At 34.4% G+C, this 20,459-nt stretch overlaps 1 protein-coding gene across 1 annotated transcript in view; it reads left to right on the top strand.

Annotated features, from left to right (window-relative positions):
- CNGA1 (cyclic nucleotide gated channel subunit alpha 1) overlaps positions 1–20,459 on the top strand; it is a 77,941-nt gene that overhangs the window by 31,435 nt on the left and 26,047 nt on the right. The gene's annotated exons all lie outside the window — the stretch shown is intronic.

A 20,459-nucleotide genomic window follows, 5' to 3' on the forward strand; every position in this document is an offset into this window, starting at 1 on the left:
AGCTATGTTCAAACAGAAGAGACTAACTCCTGCAAAATAATACTAGTTAACATTTATGATACTCCTGCTTTACTGTGCGTATGTAGGCAGGCACTTTATATGCATTAACTCATATCTCATAACATAGTCTATTAACCCCTAGTTTACAGAGGAGGGATCAGAGGAAAAGTGAGATTAAGTAATTTAACCAACTAGTCAATGGAAGGCTTCGTAACATATGCTCCCAAGGTCGTTAAACAACACGAAATGGGCACAATTCCTGCTAAAACCCTCACCACAGGAACGAAGTGCCTCTGTGCTCTGGGACTTCAGCATTGAAGGAAGTCCTCTTGTCTGCTTAGCTTGCCTTTGCCCTGGGTAAGCAAAGCAGTGCTATTGACTTTATTACCTAGGAGTTTCACAGCAGAGGCCTCAATCTTGCTTTTCTTGTTCTTAGGCTGAAGAGAGAAGAGTTAAGATCAGTCAACCAAACAATACAAAGCACACACTTTCACAGTGGTTGGCTTGGTGGAGAAGGAATAGCGTGGGGAGGGCAATAGGTGAAATTTGGAAGGGAGGGAGATTTTTCTCAAATTTGGATAACAAGCCTTAAGACTTAGATTTCTATTTAAAAAATTTTGTTTGAATAACAGACTTGATGCTGCTTTTATCAGAGATTGGTGATGATAGTAAACAGTGATCCAAAGTATTATTTATTTATTACTTATTTAACTGACATACATTTAGCATTTGTGTGGGCAAACATTATTCTAAGCACTTTGTAAATATTTGCCTTTTAAATCAGCAAAATAGATAGATACTATTATTAATCCCCACTTTGCAGATAAGGGAAGGGAGGCATATAGAGATTATGTAATTTGCCTATGCACACAGCTATTAAGTTGTGGAGCTGGTATGCTAACTAAGGAAATCTAGCTTCAGTATACGCTTTTAACGTATTTGCTAAATAAAAAAAACTAAAAATGTACCTCTGAGTTTTTATTTTTGATAAAAACTAATTCTAATTTCTTCTTAAAGTCTATCTGAGGTAGCAGGCACTTTGGTATAATTGTTTTTTAGTTCTGAAAATAAAGGTGAAAACATACAGAAAAAATATTTAAGCCTATTTAAGATCACTGTTTTTCCAGTTTAAATGTTGCCTTTATACTGTATTTTCCTTCACTGCCTATTTCTAGATAACTTTGGATATTATGCAGTTAGAGCACCATAGACTGTCACAAATGACATTCATTTTGAGGATTTTTTCTTCCCCCCCAAGGCATAATGTTTATTTAACCAGGAGAAGAACATTCAAAAACCTCAAACCAGCCCATTTTATGACTCTGGGAAAATTCCTTTTCTAGTAATAAATGAGATCCTCTAAAATGTCTGCTCCAGTCTTATTGTTTTTTGTACTAGGTTACCTAGACCCAGTAGTGATGGTCAAAATAATGAACAATCATTAAAACCAGAAAGCCTCAAGGGATAAGGCTGCAGGTTCTTTGAGCAGCACAGAGTCTGAGAGGGTACCTATTGTGTAAAGCTTGAATCCCTCATTTGCTAGATTCTGGAGAGATCTGAGATTCCTGGGGCAGAGAATGAAGTGACTAAGGCAGAGGGGATGGTAGTTGTGGAGGGGGCTTGAGACTATTTGCAGAAATGTTATAGTTCTGCCTAGCACTATTCCAAGTCTACTACTGGGAATTTGTGATTCTTTATTTTTTCCTCAATCACTCTAGATTGGAGGCTATCAATCTTATTAATCTTTCCCAAGAACCAGATTTTACCTTTATTGATTTTCTTTACTGATTTTTAAATTTTAAAATTTCGCCGACTTCTGCCTTTTTTATTATTTCTTTCTTTCTACATTGAGTTTATCTGCTCTACTTGTTTCTAAGGTAGAAACTTGGATTATTGATTTTAAAACTTTATTCCTTCTAATACAAGCATTTAAAGCTAACATTTGCTTCCAAATACTACTTTAGCTGCATCCCACAAGTTTTGATATGTTGATATGTTTTTAATATGTTTGATATATTTTGATATGTTTGATATGTTGTTTTTATTATAAATAAGTTTAAAATATTTTCAAATGTTGCTTGTGATTTTTTTCCTCTGACCCATGGTTTATTTAGGAATGTGTTACTTGATTTCCGAATATCTGGGGATTTTCCAGACATCCTTCCGTTATTGATATATAAATTAAGTTTGTGTAATAACAGTCCTTTGAAATTTATTGTGATTTGGTTTATGGCTCAGCATATGATGTATTTTGGTCAGTGTTCCAAGTGAAATTGAAAAGAATGTGTATTCTGCAGTTGTTGGGTAGAGTGTTTTATAAATGTCAATTAGATTAAACTGGTTGCTCAAAATCTAGTTTATTACTGATTTTTAAATTTGTTCCATCAGTTGCTGAGGAAGAAGCATTAAAATCACCTGTAATTGTGATTTTGACTACAAATTTAGTGCTGTCAGTTTTTGCTTCATGAATTTTTTGAAGCTTTGTCATTAGGTGTATATACAAATAGGATTATTATGTCTTCTTAATAAATTTATATTTTTGTCATTATTAAATGTCCCTGGTAATACTTTCTGATTTGAATTTACTTTGATACTAATATAGCTGAACCAGCTGTTTTATTATTAGAGTTTATATGTTATGTCTTTTTCTATCCCTTTACCTCTAACTTACCTTTGTATTTAAAACTTACTTCTTATAAATGACATATAGTTACATTTTAGTTTTCTAACCAAGATGACAATTTTTGCTTTTAAAGAGCCTTTTAAGTCTGCTTATATATTTTATAATTATTTATGTGGTTGGATCACATACTAAAAAAGTTCCTTTATTATTTCTTATAGTGTAGATTTGCTAGCCATAAGTTTTCTCCATTTTTATTTGCCTGAAAAAAGTCTTTATTTTTGTCTTTGTGTTTTAAAGCTACTTTTTCTTGGTACAGAAGTATAAGTTGACAGTATTTCTTCTTAAATTTTATTTTATTTTTATTGAAGCATAGTCAGTTTACAATGTTGTGTTAAATTCTAGCGTCCAACATAATAATTTAGTTATACATATATAGATATATATTCCTTTTCATATTCTTTTTCATTATAGGCTAATACAAGATATTAAATATAGTTGCCTATGCTATGCAGTAGGACCTTGTTGCTTATCTACTTTATATATAGTAGTTGACAGTACTTCTTTTCTTTCAGCACTTTGAAGATACTGTTCCGTTGTTTTCTAGCTTACATTGTTTCTATTAAAAGGCTGTGACTATTTGTTTGATTTTTTCCCACTGTATGTAATATACCTTTTTTTCCCCCTCTGGCTGTTTAAAATTTTTTTTCCACTTATTTTCAGTAATTGGGCTTTTATTTGCCTAGGTATGATTTTCTTTGTGTTTATTCTGTGTGGGTTCATTGAGATTCTTGATTATGTAGGTTTACACTTTTCATCAAATTTGGAAAATTGTTGGCCATTAGTTCTTCAAATGTTTGTTTTGGCCATTAGTTCTTCAAATTTTTGTTTTTACCACCTCCCTTCTAGGACACCAGTTTTATGGAGCCACTTAATATAGGCTCTGATGTTTTATCTCTTGCTTCAGTTGGGTCAGCTTCTGTTGCTATGTCTTCAAGTTTACAGAGTCTATCTTCTGTATTGTCTAGTCCATTGAATAGACATCTGGTGAATTTTTCATTTTAGATAGTCTAATTTTAATTTCTTAAATTTCCATTTGTTATTTTTTCATGTCTTTCATATTTTTTATACATTCTGTACATTTTACTTTGAATTCTTGAGCATATTTATAATATATATTTTAAGGTCCTTGTCTGTTAATTCCATCATCTCTGTCATGTCTGCATCTCTGCTAGATCTGCAACTATTGACTGATTTGTTTTTCTGATTATAGTTCACATTTTCCTGCTTCTTTTTGTGTCTTGTAATTTCTGACTGAGTGCCAAACATTATGAAGTTACATTGTGAAGTTTTTGGATTTTGTTGCCTCCCTAAAAGAGAAAGGGAGATGAGTTACGTGATTAGCTGGATCCTTTATAAGCTTGTTTTAAGATTTGCTATGATAGATGAAAATATCCTTTATCCGAGATCTAGTTTAGCCCTACTCCTAAAGTGTGGCTTTTCTGTGTACCCTATTAATGTCTGGGTCTTCACTGAGATCTCTCCACTCTGACAGGTAGGAACTTGAGTGTCTCCATGGTCTGTGTGAACTTGGGGAATTATTTAACATTTAGTTTCCTGGCAGTTATTCATTGCCTAGCACATGGGGTTTCAGCCGAGGCATATGCAGTATTCCATCAAAGACTTGAAAAGATCCCTCTGCAGATTTTTGGAGCTTTCTCTGTACAGCTTCCTCCTCTCAGGTACTCTTCGGCAAATTCTAGTCATTGTGGCCTCCAACATCATGTTTCTGGCTCCTCAACTAAGCAAGACTGTTGGACTCCACTTAGTTTACTTTTTCTTATGCCACAGTTCAGAAACTGACTCTGGGCAGCATTCAACTAATCTGTACCTCTCCCCCTCCCGCCCCCCCCCCAAAGGATCACTTTCCTGTACTGCCTTTTGCCCAATATTTTAAAAACAATTGTTTTTATATATTTTTGTCTAGTTTGGAGTCAAGCTACTTTTTAATGAGCAAAAGCTAAGTCTACAGTATAGGTGATTTGTTGGAGGCTAAAGCAGTGTTTGAACGTGGTGTTGAAGTTCATGACTTACATCTGCATCTAAACATCATTTAATGAGTTGTAGTGACAAGCAAACAGGGCAAAATTTCTCCACACAGAAATTAGTAAAATAATCTATGATAACTCAAGAAATATTTTCTAACGTGGCACTACTAGTCAATAGAACACAGTCCTCAGATACAGTTGTACTCTCCTCCATGATCAATTCCTTTGCTACTCTGAACGCTTTTGAGCCCTCCATATTTAATTGTGTTACATAACTAGAAATTTGATACTATAACAGTGAATTATTAATTAATTACTAGTGAGCTCCAGGAATTTTCAGTAAATACTATCTTAATAGTTACTATAATTGAGGACCTGATTTGTGCCAGACCTATGGGAAGAGTTTTATGTAGATTATCTCTGATTATCATAACCTGATAAAAAGGATTTTCCCCATTATCCTGATGAAAAAAACAGAGGCCCAAGACCTCAGTGCTGTTGGTAGTTGACAGAGCCAGGATGCAAGTCTCTATTAATCTGACTCCAGACTCTATTAAATTTTCAATATTCCAAGCAGCTATTAACATCAGATACTAAAATTCTATTCTATTATTCAACATCTTCTGGATATACAGAGGATTAATCAAAATTCTATCCGTTTTCAAGTTCAGTTAAATTCAGATGTAATAATAAATATTTTATTTATTTTAAATTACATAATAGTTTATGAAGTGTTTTGCAATTTCAGTTACAATAGCATGATGGTAACTTGGTATGAGCACAATTCCTAGGAGGACTGTGACTCCGTGGGCTCTAAAAGTCTGGGTCTGGTTTTAACAACTGGATGCTTATGTTCTGTAATTAGTGAGTTTTTTCGCTGTAAATAGATCTACCTGAGAAACTAAATTATACTCAAGGATTTGGTTTACTCATTAGCAGAAATCTAGCCCTATATTGAGCACTTCATTTGTGGAAGACAGTTTCCTGAGTCAAACATGTCATTTCACTAAGAAATAGAAAAGTTATATAACTTGCCCTAGGCAGCACAGCTAGCAAGTGGATGAACTGGAATGTGAACCAAAATGTGTCTAACATCCAATGCTGATATTCCTGACCATTAAGCTAGACTGCCTCTCATAGTGAGTGATCTTACAGACACTCCCTACCCCAGTGCCTGGCATGTAATACTACTCAATTTTTTCTTGAATAAGAACAATAGCATTTTCTTAATCTTGCACATTTCACATATTTTCGAATCTGTGTTCACTAGACAAAGAAGAGTTAACAGGTACTTAACAATGTATATATTAAGTGAATATATTGATATATATTCGCTATTTGGGGGAGGCAAATTGATGGAAATCATGGATCATCTCAAAAAAGAACACATTTTCATGTATATGTTAAATCATGCTACAATGTCATGGGGTCCTGGACCCCCAAAATCTGCCGATGGAATTTGTATGAGAATCTTTGTATTCAAAAAGCAGTGGAAGGCGGTTCTACTGTTTATCTCTTTGTCAGTGTCACTACTCTCAGAGCTACACAGCCTCCATTTCCTCTTGCTGGAATCTTGATTAATAACAGAAGTACAGGTACTGTGAAGGAAAAGCTGGGCTGGGCTAACAAGATAACTCACAAATCTAAGTATCGGAATACTGATCTGAGTTCTGCTGGACTAACTTGTAAATCTAAGTTAATTAGTGTTGGTTTGCTGTTGATGTTTTTTTTTTGCTAGCCAGCTGGGTTTTCAAAGATACATATCTGGCTTTGTAATGTTGGTTTGCTGCCTCCCTGCCTCCACTTTTGTGATGATAATGCTGCTAAAGCTGTTCCATGCCTATTGGCCGAATACCCCAAGCTTGTACTTTACCCTGTAAACCCTCATGTGCACGTCTTGGAGGTGCTCAGAGCTTCGGAGCAGAAGCCCCTCTGAGCCCGCCGGCGTAATACATCTGAGTACTCCTACCCTCCGAGTGGTGCTTGTTTCTTGACTGGCCTGTCGTTTCCGTAACAGTACAAGAAAATACATACGTTTTTCATTTATCCATTTCAATGAATATTACTGAGGCACTGACCTGCACTCATTTATTATTTTCCAAACAGAACCCCCGAACTCCCTCTCCCTCCAGCCTATTCTTTTTGGTGTCTTTCCTATCTCATTAAATTGCAGCCTCTTCTTTGGTTTCTTAGGTCAAAAAACCTAAAGTCAACCTCGACTCTACTCGTTCACTTGAATCCCAAATCCAATCAATCAGCAAATCTTTTTGCCTCTATCTTAGAAATATATCCCCTTCTCACCAGCTCCACCCTTTTCTGCCATCCTGGTCTGACCCACTGCCATCTCTCACAGAATTGCTCTGACAGCTTGAACCTAATGGTTCTCTACATGATCTGTCCTCTAAGACCTTAACTCCTCCCCCTCTCCCCTTGCTTCCTCCAACTTAGCCACCTGGCCTCCTTGCTGTTCTTTAAATATGCTAAGCACTTGGCTTGGCACATGTCCTCTTGCCAGGCAGGATCTTCCCCCAGAACTGGGCGTGGCTAGCTCTGTCCCTGTATTGAGGTCTCTGCTGGATGAGGCTTTCCCTGAATACTCCATCTAAACATCCTCCCCCATCCCCACACCATTTTCTATCCCCTTGCTTTATCGTATTACTAATCACCGTCTGACTTCTGTGTTTACTGCTTTGTTTATTGTCTTTCCTACCCCATTAGAATATATACTCCACGAGGGCAGGAACTTAGTTTCATTTACTATTGACTTCTTTTTTTTTTAACGTGAATATTTATTTTTTTTCGTTTTTCAGTTTTATTAGGTAAAATTGATATAATTTGAATGTGTATATACAATATATTGCATGTAAATACATACATACAATATACTGCACATTTTTAAAAGTTTACATGTATGTACTGTTCATTGTTTCTAACAGTTTAGAGCTTTAGCTTTTTAAACTTACATAGTTATCAAAGGAATAAAACCAACCACAAACTAAGAATCAACAGAATGCAGTAATCCAATCATAAAGGACAGTCAAATATGCTTACACATATTCAAGAAATCAATCATCTAAGTTATAAATAATAAATAATTCATTCAACAGATGACTGGATAAAGAAGATGTGGTGTGTATATATATACAATGGAGTACTACTCAGCCATAAAACAGAATGAAATAATGCCATTTGCAGCAACATGGATGGACCTAGGGATCATCACTCTAAATGAAGTTAAGCCAGAAAGAGAAAGAGAGATGCCATATGATATCGCTTATCTGTGGGATCTAAAAAAAAAGGGACACAAATGAACTACTATTGACTTCTCAGTGCTTAGAAGAAAGCCTGGTGCTGAGTAAATAAGTGTTGAATGAATGACTATGCATGGCTTTGAGCCAGACACTGGAGATACAATGATGGACAACATAGACACAGCCCCTGCCTCGTGGAGTTCACAGCTCTCACTGGGGAGACAGACAGTAAACAATGAATTACATGAGGTTTAATTATCATGGTTATCAGTGCTGAGGAGACATCACTGACCACTCTGGCTGAAGGTCTTGGTGTGTTGGAAGACAGACGATCAAATATTTATTTTATTTTATTTTTACAACAGTCATTTTAATGCACACAGATCAGCAACATAAGTATATTCACATCATTGTACACTCAACACCACCAGCCATCTCCAGAACTGTTTCATTTTCTCCAACTAAAATCTCAACTAAACACTAACTCCTCACTCCCTCTCCCACAACCCCTGGCAACCACCATTCTACTTTCTGTCTCTATGGATTTGACTCCTCTAGGAACCTCATACAAGTAGAATCCTACAGTTTCAATATTTAATAATTTTGGGCCAAGAGCCAAAATCCCTTGACTCACATAATTTTTGAAATTAAAATACGAAAGAGTCAATGTCATGCAAATGCGCATCTGTAGTTAGAGGCAGTTTAAATAGGATTACAAAGATTTAAAGGGAGCTGACAAAGCAAGACTGGGAACCAGACTAAAAGTAGCCTACTAAACAGATAATCCAATGTGGCTGTGTTCTTTCCACCAGTCAAGGTTACTGCAGGTCCCAAGAAAAGAAATCCATTGATAGATAGACTGGGTCAAGCGAACTGTACTTTGGAGGGAAAACAAAATAAAACAAAACAAAATTAAACATAATTTTGGGTAAATCAGAAAAATATCCTAGCATGTGTGTCATATCTATGAAAATAACATCCCTACTTACCTTCAATTTCGGCAAAGAGATAATTTCCCCCCTGAAGTCTTCCAGTCCAGCTCTTTTCCTCCCAAAATCTCAGGGCTCCTTTATGTGCTTCCTCAGCTCTTGATCACACTGTATCGTAAGCATCTCTTCTTTGCCCGTCTCCCTCCTGTGTATAAACTCTAAGTAAAGGGCTTGCGTGTGCTCCCAGACCTTACAGCAGTGCTCAGCCCAGTGCAGTGCTCAGGAATTATGTGCTGAATGAATGAACAAATACTGGAATGAATTCTATGCCTTTACGAAGGATTATTGTTTCACATTGTTAAGTGCTCTACACATATTAAAACACAGATTTTCATTTAAAAAAAGCTGAAATGAATTGTTTCATTTAGTCACACTCTGCTTGAATCATATAATAAGGTATTTAGAAACAAGGTATAAATAATGGCTCTGTATCTTTGCCGACTAGTTATTAAATAGCCACATGTACCTGGCTCTCAGAAGTCCAGCTGCAGCGCAAAGCTCCAGTTTACAGGAGAGGGAGAGGGAGCATGTTATTAAGGGTCCTTTCATTTACCAGCAGTGTGTCATAGGCTCCAATCTTGCTCCATTTATCCTCACAAAAACCTAACGAGGTAGGTGTTATATTTCCATTTTACAGATGAGCAAATTGAGGCTCAGAAAGCTTAAATCATTTTCTCAAGACTACACAACCAATAAGCATATCCCAAGAATCAAAAATATTCAGCTCAGTGGTGGAGCGCGTGCTTAGCACGCGTAAGGTCCTGAGTTTAAGACCCAGTATCTCCACTAAAAAAAACCAAAACAGCCCTAATTACAACCCACCCCCAAAAAAGAGTGTTTAAAAATAGTAAAAGCAATATTATAAACCAGTTATACTTCAATTTAAAAAATGAGGAAACTAAAACTTAGGGGATGAAAAGACAAAAAAAAAAAAAAAAAAAAAGGATTAGTTAAAAAAACGAAATTCAATTCACCCTTAATTATAGTTTTGAAGTGGGAAGGTGCACGGAGGAAGTGTGAGAGCAAGTAGGGGAAGGTGCACTTGAGATGAAACAAGTGAGTCATTCCAAAGAGGTGAAGAATTTCCTGAGCGTTTGTGTATGAGTCATGGGGGAAGAGCAATGTTACGACAAATTCTATGAAATTTTATGATGTCAGCCAGGAATTGAGTCGGCAGGAGGAAGAAAGTTTTATTAAAATTATTGCTTCAACTATTTTTTTTTTAATTCATTGACTTATTTTAGAAAGTGTCAATGAGCAATCCATGAGAAAATGAATATTCCACAGCTATATGTGGGAGCAAGTTCCCAATCTTGTCATTTTGTTTAATTTTTTGGTATATTTGTTTTAGTTATATCTTTTGTGTGTGAGGTAGGACTAGGAAAAGATTGCTCTAACTAACCTAGTCTATTTCCTAACCAGAAAATGTATTTTCAACTTTTTAAAGAAAGCAGGCAAATTCATGACAGTAAGCTAATTTATTGTAAAAATAAAAGCTTAACTCTGCCATTGGTCTTTAAAAAATTACAATAATAGTCACTTATCAAGTGATTACTATGCTTTAGGAAGTGTAATAAATTCTTCATATTACTACATCTCATTTTAAACCTCAGAACAAGTCTGCTACATATCATGTCTATGCCGTGGGAACTGAATCTGAGGCCTAGAAGGCTCACTACCCATGCTCCAAATTCCAGAGCTAGAGAACAGTGGAGCTGAGGTTCACACTCAGGCCCGTGACTCCACAACCTCTCCATTTAAACCTAGCGTGATGCCACAGAAACCGCCCCCACCAAAAAGTCGGTGGCCATATTTGGTATAAGAGAGACATAGATAGAGTAAACACTGGATTTAAGAACAAAAGGATCTTTTATATCAGACAACAAGTATATAATTTTCTGAAAACCCTCACTCCCAAGAAGTAATATTTAACTGAGAATGTTAAAGAGGTCCACAAAGGGTCTGAGTATTTTAAGGAATAATAGATCCCAGTTGGGCGGTTAAGAAACATTTAGAATATTTCAAGGAGAAAATTTCTTAGATGTGAAGGATATAATCATCATACAAAAAGTAATAATAAAAACTGTTTTTGAGCACTTCTGTGTAGGTGATGTGCTAAGGGGCTTGTAGGTTATGTCCAACTTATCGATGAGAAACTGAATCACAGTTGGTGAAAAACAAGAGTTTTTTTCTAATATACGGAGCTCTTTGCTGTTGCTGTTAGAGACACAATGCTGAAATGGGTGAATTGACATGATTTTTCATGTTCTTACTTTCCAGATAACTAAGGCAGTGTGGTGCTCTGGGGTTAGATAGGTCTTGGTGTGGAGTTGCCAGATAAAATCCAGAACACCCAGTTAGATTTGAATTTCAGATAAGTAACAAAAGACTTTTTTTTCTCTTTTTTTGTATATATTTTTTATTGAAGTACAGTCAGTCTACAATGTTGCATTAATTTCCAGTGTACGGCACAATGCTTCAATCATACATGAAAATAAATATATTCATTTTCATATTCTTTTTCACTATAGGTTACTGCAAGATATTGAATATAGTTCCCTGTGCTATATAGTATGAACTTGTTTATTTTCAAATAAATTTTTAGCATAAGTTTGTCTAATGCAATAGTTGGGACACACTCATACTGTATTTTTATTTGCTAAATCTAGCAACCGTATGTGGTTGAATCTGTGTGAATCCCAGCTAACTGACACGCTACTAGCCATTGTGACCCTCTGCAAATTACCTCATCTCCCAGCCTTCATGTCCTCCTCTATAAAATGAAGTAGATTCTGTATCCCAGTTTTGGGATTTAAGCCATGTATTTAGTGTTGAGAAAAGTTAAATTCCTTCCCACCTTGAGAATTTCTCTTTGTATGTCTGTTCATTACTTATTTTCTTTTATACCTGTCATTTTAACACTTATTACCATTTTGCGCTTTTTGCAATGTTTTTACGAGTAATTTCATAGAGATGAGCTTAAGGTCCAGCCATGTCACTCAAAGCAAGGGGCTTAGTTTTCTAAGTAGATTATGTAACTGCTTAAAGAGGAGACAGCATGAGACTGACACAGTATCGTTTTAGCATAAAGCTAACTTGTGACACACAAGTGGCCATAGTGGTTAGTTTGGAGGAGGTTTACAATGAATTGATTTATCAAAAATACACACTAGCAGCTTAAAGGGTTGTGTTTAACTACAAGATTGCAGAAAAGCAACTCAAAATAGTAAATTTGGTAAAATATTGATTGATCAATGAAAAATGGAAAGATGTCAACAAATTACCAATGATAGTCATTTATTTAACTTTATAAAGTCAAACAGGTAAACATAGATTTTCTGGAAATTATATTGGCAATAAAAATTTAAAGTGATAAGAATGGTAATATGCTTTAGTAATTTCATTTCTAAGAAAATAGTAAATGATCACATGTGTGCATAACAATTTAAGAATAAGAACGTTTATCTCGAAATATTTTAGACCAGAGAAAATGTCCAATGATATGAAAATCAATCAATAAATCATGGGGTCATGGAATAATGGAATATGATAGAATATTATGCAGTCTTACAAAGGATGTTTTGGACAGATATTTAGTAGTATAAAATGATAATAAGTGAAATCAGAATTACTTATATATATGTATATAAATCAGAATGTATAAACCAAAACCAAAATGGTAAGAATGTATTTGTTTTATTTTCTTCCTTTCTGTATTATCCAAATTCTATGAAACATGTTTTATTTTATAATTAAAAATAAAATATTATTTAAAAAATCTACAATCCAAAAGTCAATTTTCCAAAAGTACTCAGTACTCTGCTAATTTTATTTTCCAAACATCTTGGGGTATCCCTCTTTTGAGAACCTCTTAGCCCCACTGGAAACTGAAGCCGTTGAACTGGGACGGTAAACATTACTGGGTGATTCAGTGGCTAATTATTCAGTAGGACAAATACTGCAAGTTCTGGAGAAAGAATGCTGTATTTTTGGAGATGAAAGGTTAAAATTAAGGCAGTTGCTAAATGGAGACAGTATTTATTTCATGACATTCTGATTTTCAGCAATAAATCAGAAAAAAAAGTTTTGTGAGTATGTAAACGGTCAAATATTGCGTTAAAAATTCTGAGGAAAATTTACTTTTAGGTCATTAGAATAACATTTAGACATTAAGTGTCATATCTTCATGTTTTTTGCACATTAAAAGTATGAATTATTCTCTCAGGCAAGCTGTTTTATTTCTGACCAGATATATTTCAAACATGCAGTTCTTTGACAAAATACACACAATAAACAGACAAATGAATAAATAAGTGCACCCAATTTATATTTCAGTTATTTTTTTAATAAGATGGCACTCTATTTAAAAATTTAGTCACACTTTGTTGAAACCTAGAGTTCTTTCCAGATTGTAACCCTGGGTGTATTGATAACATAACCCTAATAAAACTCATCAGGCAATTTTCCCTTTGGTCAAGTTTACTTGCAAATTTGTTAAGAGAGCTGTAGTTCTGAGAAATGCCCTTTTATCCCTCACCCTCACACATGTTAATAAGCTCGGGCTTGAGCGAAGGATAATGGTGATTTGGTTGCTGTTATTTTCATCTGTATATAAATCCACAAATCCAATACTGACTCATGAATATCCTCCCTTGTCCGTGCCACAGAACTGCTTCTTTCCTTGGGAATGATGAAGAAAACTAGTTGTTTGTGCATGTTTAAAGAAAGCAAAAAGATCAGCATATTTATTATGTAAAAAAATTAGGACCTGGCTTTTGACAATGTCAAGATTTATACTGTATCCCTCTTTGTTCTGGATACACTGCTGACTTCCATTTCTAGAAGACACGTGTATACTGCTTAAGCAACCAAAGGTAAGAACCCAGTGGTCATTACAATTGCATTTTCACATGTGTTTATACCTCTGTTTTGTAAAAGCATCAGGATTTGCTTTGTTTTCCATGTTACATGCTTTCTAGTTACAGCTGATGATTGTATTTTTATTGACTTCTTGGGTTTTTTGGACAGACACATGAATATCCTACTAAAATACCATTTTAGTTAAAAATAGCAATACATAAGGCATGGCAATGATTCTGCTAACCTGAATATCAAAACATAGTAAATGCTACCTTTTTGCAAATTTCAAGTTCGTTTTTAGAAGTCAAAGCAGTACCTTTGGCAGATGTGTCTTTTCCCAAAGGAAGTAGCATATACTAGGTTTTTTTTCTCTTTAAAACATTTGAAGGCAGAACACTGTCAAATCCATATAAATCTTAACAAAAAATTAACTCCTGAAAATATGAGGATTAAGAACTTCTTAAGTGTTAGGTTCTTTATAAGCATTATTATAACAACTTGCATATGCCCTTTTAGAGATGAATAAGTAAGTGGTCTAAAGAGATTTTATGACTCCCTCAAGGCAACATATTACTATTATGTGATGGAGCCAGAATTTAAATCACTTTGCCTTTTATTTATTTTTATTTATTAATTTTTTGGCCTTTTGACACCACACCTTGCCTTCTCTTAATTCTCCATGATAGGCATGTATATTTTAATTAGACTTTAAAAACATCAATTACTGTCATGTTTTATTTTTATAAGTTTAAAAACTACTCTTGATCATTTTGTTGTGCCAAGATTATGGGATTTTAAATATTCATGATTTCATTCTATATCAGAAAGTTAGACATTATTAAACTAAGCTTTTAAAATGTTCCTACTGATAAAGACACGTCTTATGGTTGGCTTTTTACATTTTGACCTTTTCTATTTACATATTCCTGAATCAATTTGTTCTACTACATTCATTCTTTCACTTAGCATTCCCTCCATAAATATTGCTCACTCATGTCATTGTTAGATCAAGCAGGCAGACAAAAGAGAATGGACATGGTGGTGGTGAAGTATCAGTGTGTAATGGTAAATAAAAGACAAGCGCTTATAATTACACCTAATGGTTCTGAAATGTACAAATATTCCAAAGTATGAATCAACTTAACTTTAATAATTCATGCAGCTTTAGCTGATGAGAGATGACATGAAATTTAACATAAATTCTTTTTTTTTTAATGTAAGTACTGCAGATTGAATGCAGGACCTCATGCATATTAAGCATGTGCTCTACCATTGCCGCTATTACCCACCCCGCTAGAGAGTTTTTTTTTTTAACATGTATTCTTGGAAAAATAGGAAATTAGTAATAAAAGAAAACTTCTTTAACATAATAAAGGAAATTTATCTGAAATCAGTGGGCAAAATAAGAGAAATTCTAGAGACTGAAACAAGAAGATATAATATCTTCTATTTAACATTGATAACTTCTACTCATCAACATGAAATAAGAAAAAGAAATGAGGTAAGTTTTTTTTTAAGTTTTTTTACATTTTTGGGGGAGGTAATTAGGTTTATTTATTTATTTGATTTTTTTTAAGGAGGTACTGGGGATTGAACCCAGGACCTCATGCATGCTAGGCATGTGCTCTCCCATTGAGCTATACCCTCCCCCTGAGATATACATTTTGAAGAGATAAAATTATCAGTACTTGTGGGTATATGTATAAAATTGTCTACCTAGAAAACTCAAGTGGATCAATTTAAAACTATTAAAACTAAAGTTCAATAAGATGATAGGCTACAAAGGAAATATATAAATTAATAGCTCTCCTATAAACCAGTAATAATTAGTTAGACAAAATAACAAAAAACAGATCTTATTTACAGATACAAAATTTAAATACATAGAGTACATTTAATAAGAAATATGCCTCGCTTATTTAATGAAAATTATGAAGACTAACAAAGTAGCTTTTTAAAAGCCATCAATAAATGATGAGATGTCCCTTGTCATGTGATTAAATTTTTTAAAATATATTAAGTATGTTGATTCTCCCAAAATTAATCCATAAATTTCATGAAACCTCTTTTTAAAAGCATATTGTTTACTTGGGAACTTGATAAAATTATTCTAAAGGCAACTGGGAATATAAATGTACGTTGTACTTGTTATAGGAATAGTTATTTAATTACTATCATTAAAATGATGACAGAGTGTAGATGTTTATTTTTTGAGAGTAGTGTTCACACAATAAAATAAATAATAAAAATGAAGCAAAATTTTTTTGGATGCTTCTTATAAGCCTGGCATTATGTAAGTTTCTGAAAACATAAAAATCAGAGCTCATTGGTACCTGCTTTTAAGTCTGGTGGGAAAGACACTGATCATTGGATCGTGATAAAATAGTGGGTCAGTGCCCTGATGGTAAATGCTCCGCAGATGTGAGTGCTGAGGGGAAGCCGCAGGCACCCAGGTGTCCTAATCCCAGCCACGAGAAATACTCGCTCTTTTCTTCATTCTTTAATTCCTTCACATACTCTTTCCTCTGCCAAGAATGCTCATTTCCTCTTACTGCCTAGCAAACTCCTACTCTTTCTTCAAAATCCAGTTCCATATTCCCTTCTTTTGAAAGCTTTTCGTGAGTCTCCCAACTCTACAGAGTTGGCCTGTGTACACACAAAGTTGTCATGTTGGATTTTTATTACTTACAAAGTTCTCTTGTTAACTTCTGCAGGGCTGGAAGCCTGTCAACATTCTATTCTTCCTCTTTTCTTTCTCCCCTTCACACCACAGCAAGCTACATGGTTCTGCTGCTCACACAGCCCATGCTCAACCAGTGCTGAGAAGCAAAAATACTAATTAAGGGCAGATTGGAATATGTTATCTGCAAATTGTCAATATAAAATATTAGTACTTTTTATATGTTCTTTTGGGTCTAAGATATAGATTTGTAAGAAAAGCAGGAAGAAAATTATCCTAAATTCCAAATACTTTTTGTGACTGACAAAAATCTCTGTGTAATTAGAGTCCAGGGGATCTCAAGTGTTGGGTTCTAAGTATTTATTTGCCTTTTTATATGTTTACTCACCTTTATTATTTTCCATCAAAAGTTTGTATTTGCTTTGTCCCAGGGTATATAAAGAGAAAAAGAAAGTTCTCTGCTCTTGAGAAGCTTAGAGAATATTGGGAAAGTGGGACATTCATATGCAAACATAGATTTATGCACAACGAAGTAAATGCTTATGGCCAAAGTGATGACTCAAAGTACAGTCAATACATGTAATGGATGGTGAAACCACAGTCGATCTAATAGAAGATGGACCCTTAAGTTAGACTTTCCAAAAGCACTTCTCATGAACATGCATTTCTTGAGAAATTCCATTGTGAAACAGATATTTGGGTGAGGTACCCTAATATAAAAGGCAAGGAAACCTTCAGGTAATAGAATTTATTAATTTCTATGGTGAATTTTTAGAATTCAAAATACTTTCTGATTCAATGAGGAAAGTGGGAAGGATAACACATTAAGGCTTCTGACCATTGTGGAAAGCCTTCATTCTTACCCTTAGCTAGTATAACACATTGTCTCTGTTTATTAGTTGTTTTTTTTTTTAATGGAGCTACTGGGGATTGAACCTAGAACCTAGTGCATGCTAAGCATGCACTCTACCACTTGAACTATACCCTCCCTCCTAACACATTGACTGTAAAGAAAACTTTCTTTGATTATGTAAGGTCTCATGATGCCACAGGGTCATAGTATATATGATTTTATTGTTGTAATCAAGTCTTTAAATTTATTTGAAAAACATTCCTAGTTCTGGTCACTGGGAATGGAGTAGTGAGCAAGGAATTTTTGCTCTTATGCTGCTTATTTTTTCTGGCATTTAAATCACTCTGTTATATCATCGTGTTTTCTTCTAAAATGTTTTGGCCAAAAAAAGGAGTCTGGAAAACATATTTGGTTTTATTAATTAGCTTTTGATTAATTGAGACTTTGTGGTAGCTGCTTTGTAAATTTTCAGTGGATTTTAAAAGTGATGATAATAGCTATGATAATAATGACCTCCTTATTGAAATCGTTTCTTCCTGAGAAAGTGTGTTTTCTTTGTAAGTTGATCGGTTGACTTAACGGGGCTGAAAGGTCCCTGTGTTTATTATGCACGCATATAGCAACAGTGTTGTGTCAGTTCTGTTTTAGTCTTCCTGGGAATCACAGTTTTCTTCTGATTCTATGGAGATAATTTTTTATAGAAGTATAGACAGTTTCCAATGTCATGTCAATTTCTGGCATACAGCATAATGTTTCAGTCATCCATATATATATACATACATTCCTTTTCACATTTATAAAGATAATTATTAAATCGTTGGTTTGACAAATTTGACTTCTCAAAGTCATAGTTCAAGGAGGGAGGGGTTACAGAAAGATTATTTTAAGCATTTTAGCTCTCTTCATCTCCACAAGAAAACTGATGGTTGTCTCTCTCTCCAAGTTTGGGGATTATATAATAACACCATCAACTCACGTTTGTGTAACTCTTCACAGCCTTCCATAGTGTTTTGCACGGATTTTTCATTAGCTCCCTGTAGAGAATCAGTACAGTAGGCAGGGTGGGCATTAGCTTCTCCACTTTACAGAGGTGGAAACTGAGGCTCAGAGAGCTCTCTGCCAGCATCTCACTGGCACTTTGGTGAAGAGCTGGGGCCAGAACCCAAGTCTTCGCCAAGCAAGGAATGGCTGTTTTCAGGCACTGGCCACCTCTCTGTGGCAGAGCCAGCAAAGCCTGTTCTGGATGTTTACACAACCCTGAGAGCATTGTTCAATATTAAGAAACAACCTTAGTCTGCAGTGGATACTGAGATTGGGCAAGGACTAGAAAACATTATTTTGAAGTAAAAGTGCTAACACAAATTATTTTTGCTACTAAACAAAATCCCATTTAAAAATACTACCTTCTTTTTACTCATTAAGAAAGTAAATTAGGAGAAAATTCAGAAGAACACAAAGAAGAAAACAAAACAAAAAAATTATGATCCTACCCATAAAAACTTAACATGTTTAACATTAAAGTGCTTATCCTTTCTGTGCACATATACAGAATTTTTCATAAAAAGTGATGATACTGTAAATACTGCTTAACAACCTGCTTTTTCTGCTTAACATCATATCATGAACAGTTCTACAAGTTGTTAAATAATGTTCTTTTGAGAAAAACTATCGAGATGAAAAAATACACTTTTATTATAAAATTAATAGGTTCTCATTGTATAAAATTCAAACAATACAGAGATCTACTCTCCAGAGGCAACTATTGTTTACAATTCACTGCATATTGTTCTGCACTTTTCTATGAGGCCTGAATTTTACTGGTTGCATCTACAGGTTAGAGTACCTTCTTTAGAAAAGATTAAAAAAAAAAAAGGTTTGCACTAAGAAGAAGAGGGCATCATTTTTTTAAAAAAAAGGTACATACTTATTAGTGTCAATATAACAAAATAATTTGTAAATAACAAATACAGCATTTATCCAAATCTTTTGGAACATTCACAGAGAATTCCACTATGGAATGCACCCAACACACAGGAATCCTCATGCATGCTGAGTCATCTTTGGCTGTCTTCAAATAATTAAGTGATGTGGGTGCTCTGAGCTGCATAATATGCAACTGTCTTTGTTTAAACATGATGCTTTAAAGTCTGTGTACTCTGCCAGCTTTTCAAGCTGAATTCCTCTGTTCAGTTTTCAGAATTATCCAGAAGTAGTTCACTGCCTTTAATAATAAAGCGTATTACGAATTACAACATAGTTGTGTTGATAATTAAAAGTGATTCTAGGAGTTAGGTTGTTTTGTAAGCCATAAACCGGTAAACAAATATTTGCCGCTAAATGATTTAAGGCATGTACAGGTTAGTAAAGTACATGAATGACTTTCGTAAATGGCAGAATTTTATGTTTATATCCAGAAAGGTAAAATTAAAGGGTAATTAATAGTCAGAGGACCAGGGATACATATTCACATGGGGGATAATAATAATAAAGCCTGACACCTAGCAGGCTTTAAATATGTGTTAAATGGATGAATGAACCCAACTGAAAAAATTGACCAATAATATAAACATCTAATTCACAAAGAAGAAATCTAAGTGACTAACAGACACATGAGAGTTTGTCCAACTTCATTAGTAAATGCAAATCAAAAACCATAGTGCAAATAAATTTCTCTCATCAAATTGGGGAAAAAAACCCTTAAAATCTGACAATATTAAGGATTGGTCAGGGTGTGGGGGAAATGATACACCTGTATAAGGCTCACAGAATATTAAATGATACATGACCGTGGGCAGCAATTTGACTGGCTCTCATAAACAGAAACTAGATCTAGCAATTTCTCTTCTGGATGTAGACATAATGACTGCTCTTGCACATGTATCTAAGGAGACGTGCAAAGGATTTTTATTGCAGCACTGTTCATGGTAGCAAAAAAACTGGAGAAATATGATAATATTTAATATTAATTAATAGGAGAAATATGAGAAAAAAGGAATATAATATGATGTATATAAGTTACAATATTAACAAACAATATTATAAAATGAAATAGCTCTATGTATATTAACATAGATAATTTTCAAAAAATAATTTTGAGTGAAAAAAGCAAGTTGCAGAATTATACACAGAGGAAGACACTGCTTTATATACTTAAACAA

The sequence above is a fragment of the Camelus dromedarius genome, chromosome 1, assembly GCF_036321535.1.
Source record: "Camelus dromedarius isolate mCamDro1 chromosome 1, mCamDro1.pat, whole genome shotgun sequence".
NCBI classification, from domain to species: Eukaryota; Metazoa; Chordata; class Mammalia; order Artiodactyla; family Camelidae; genus Camelus; species Camelus dromedarius.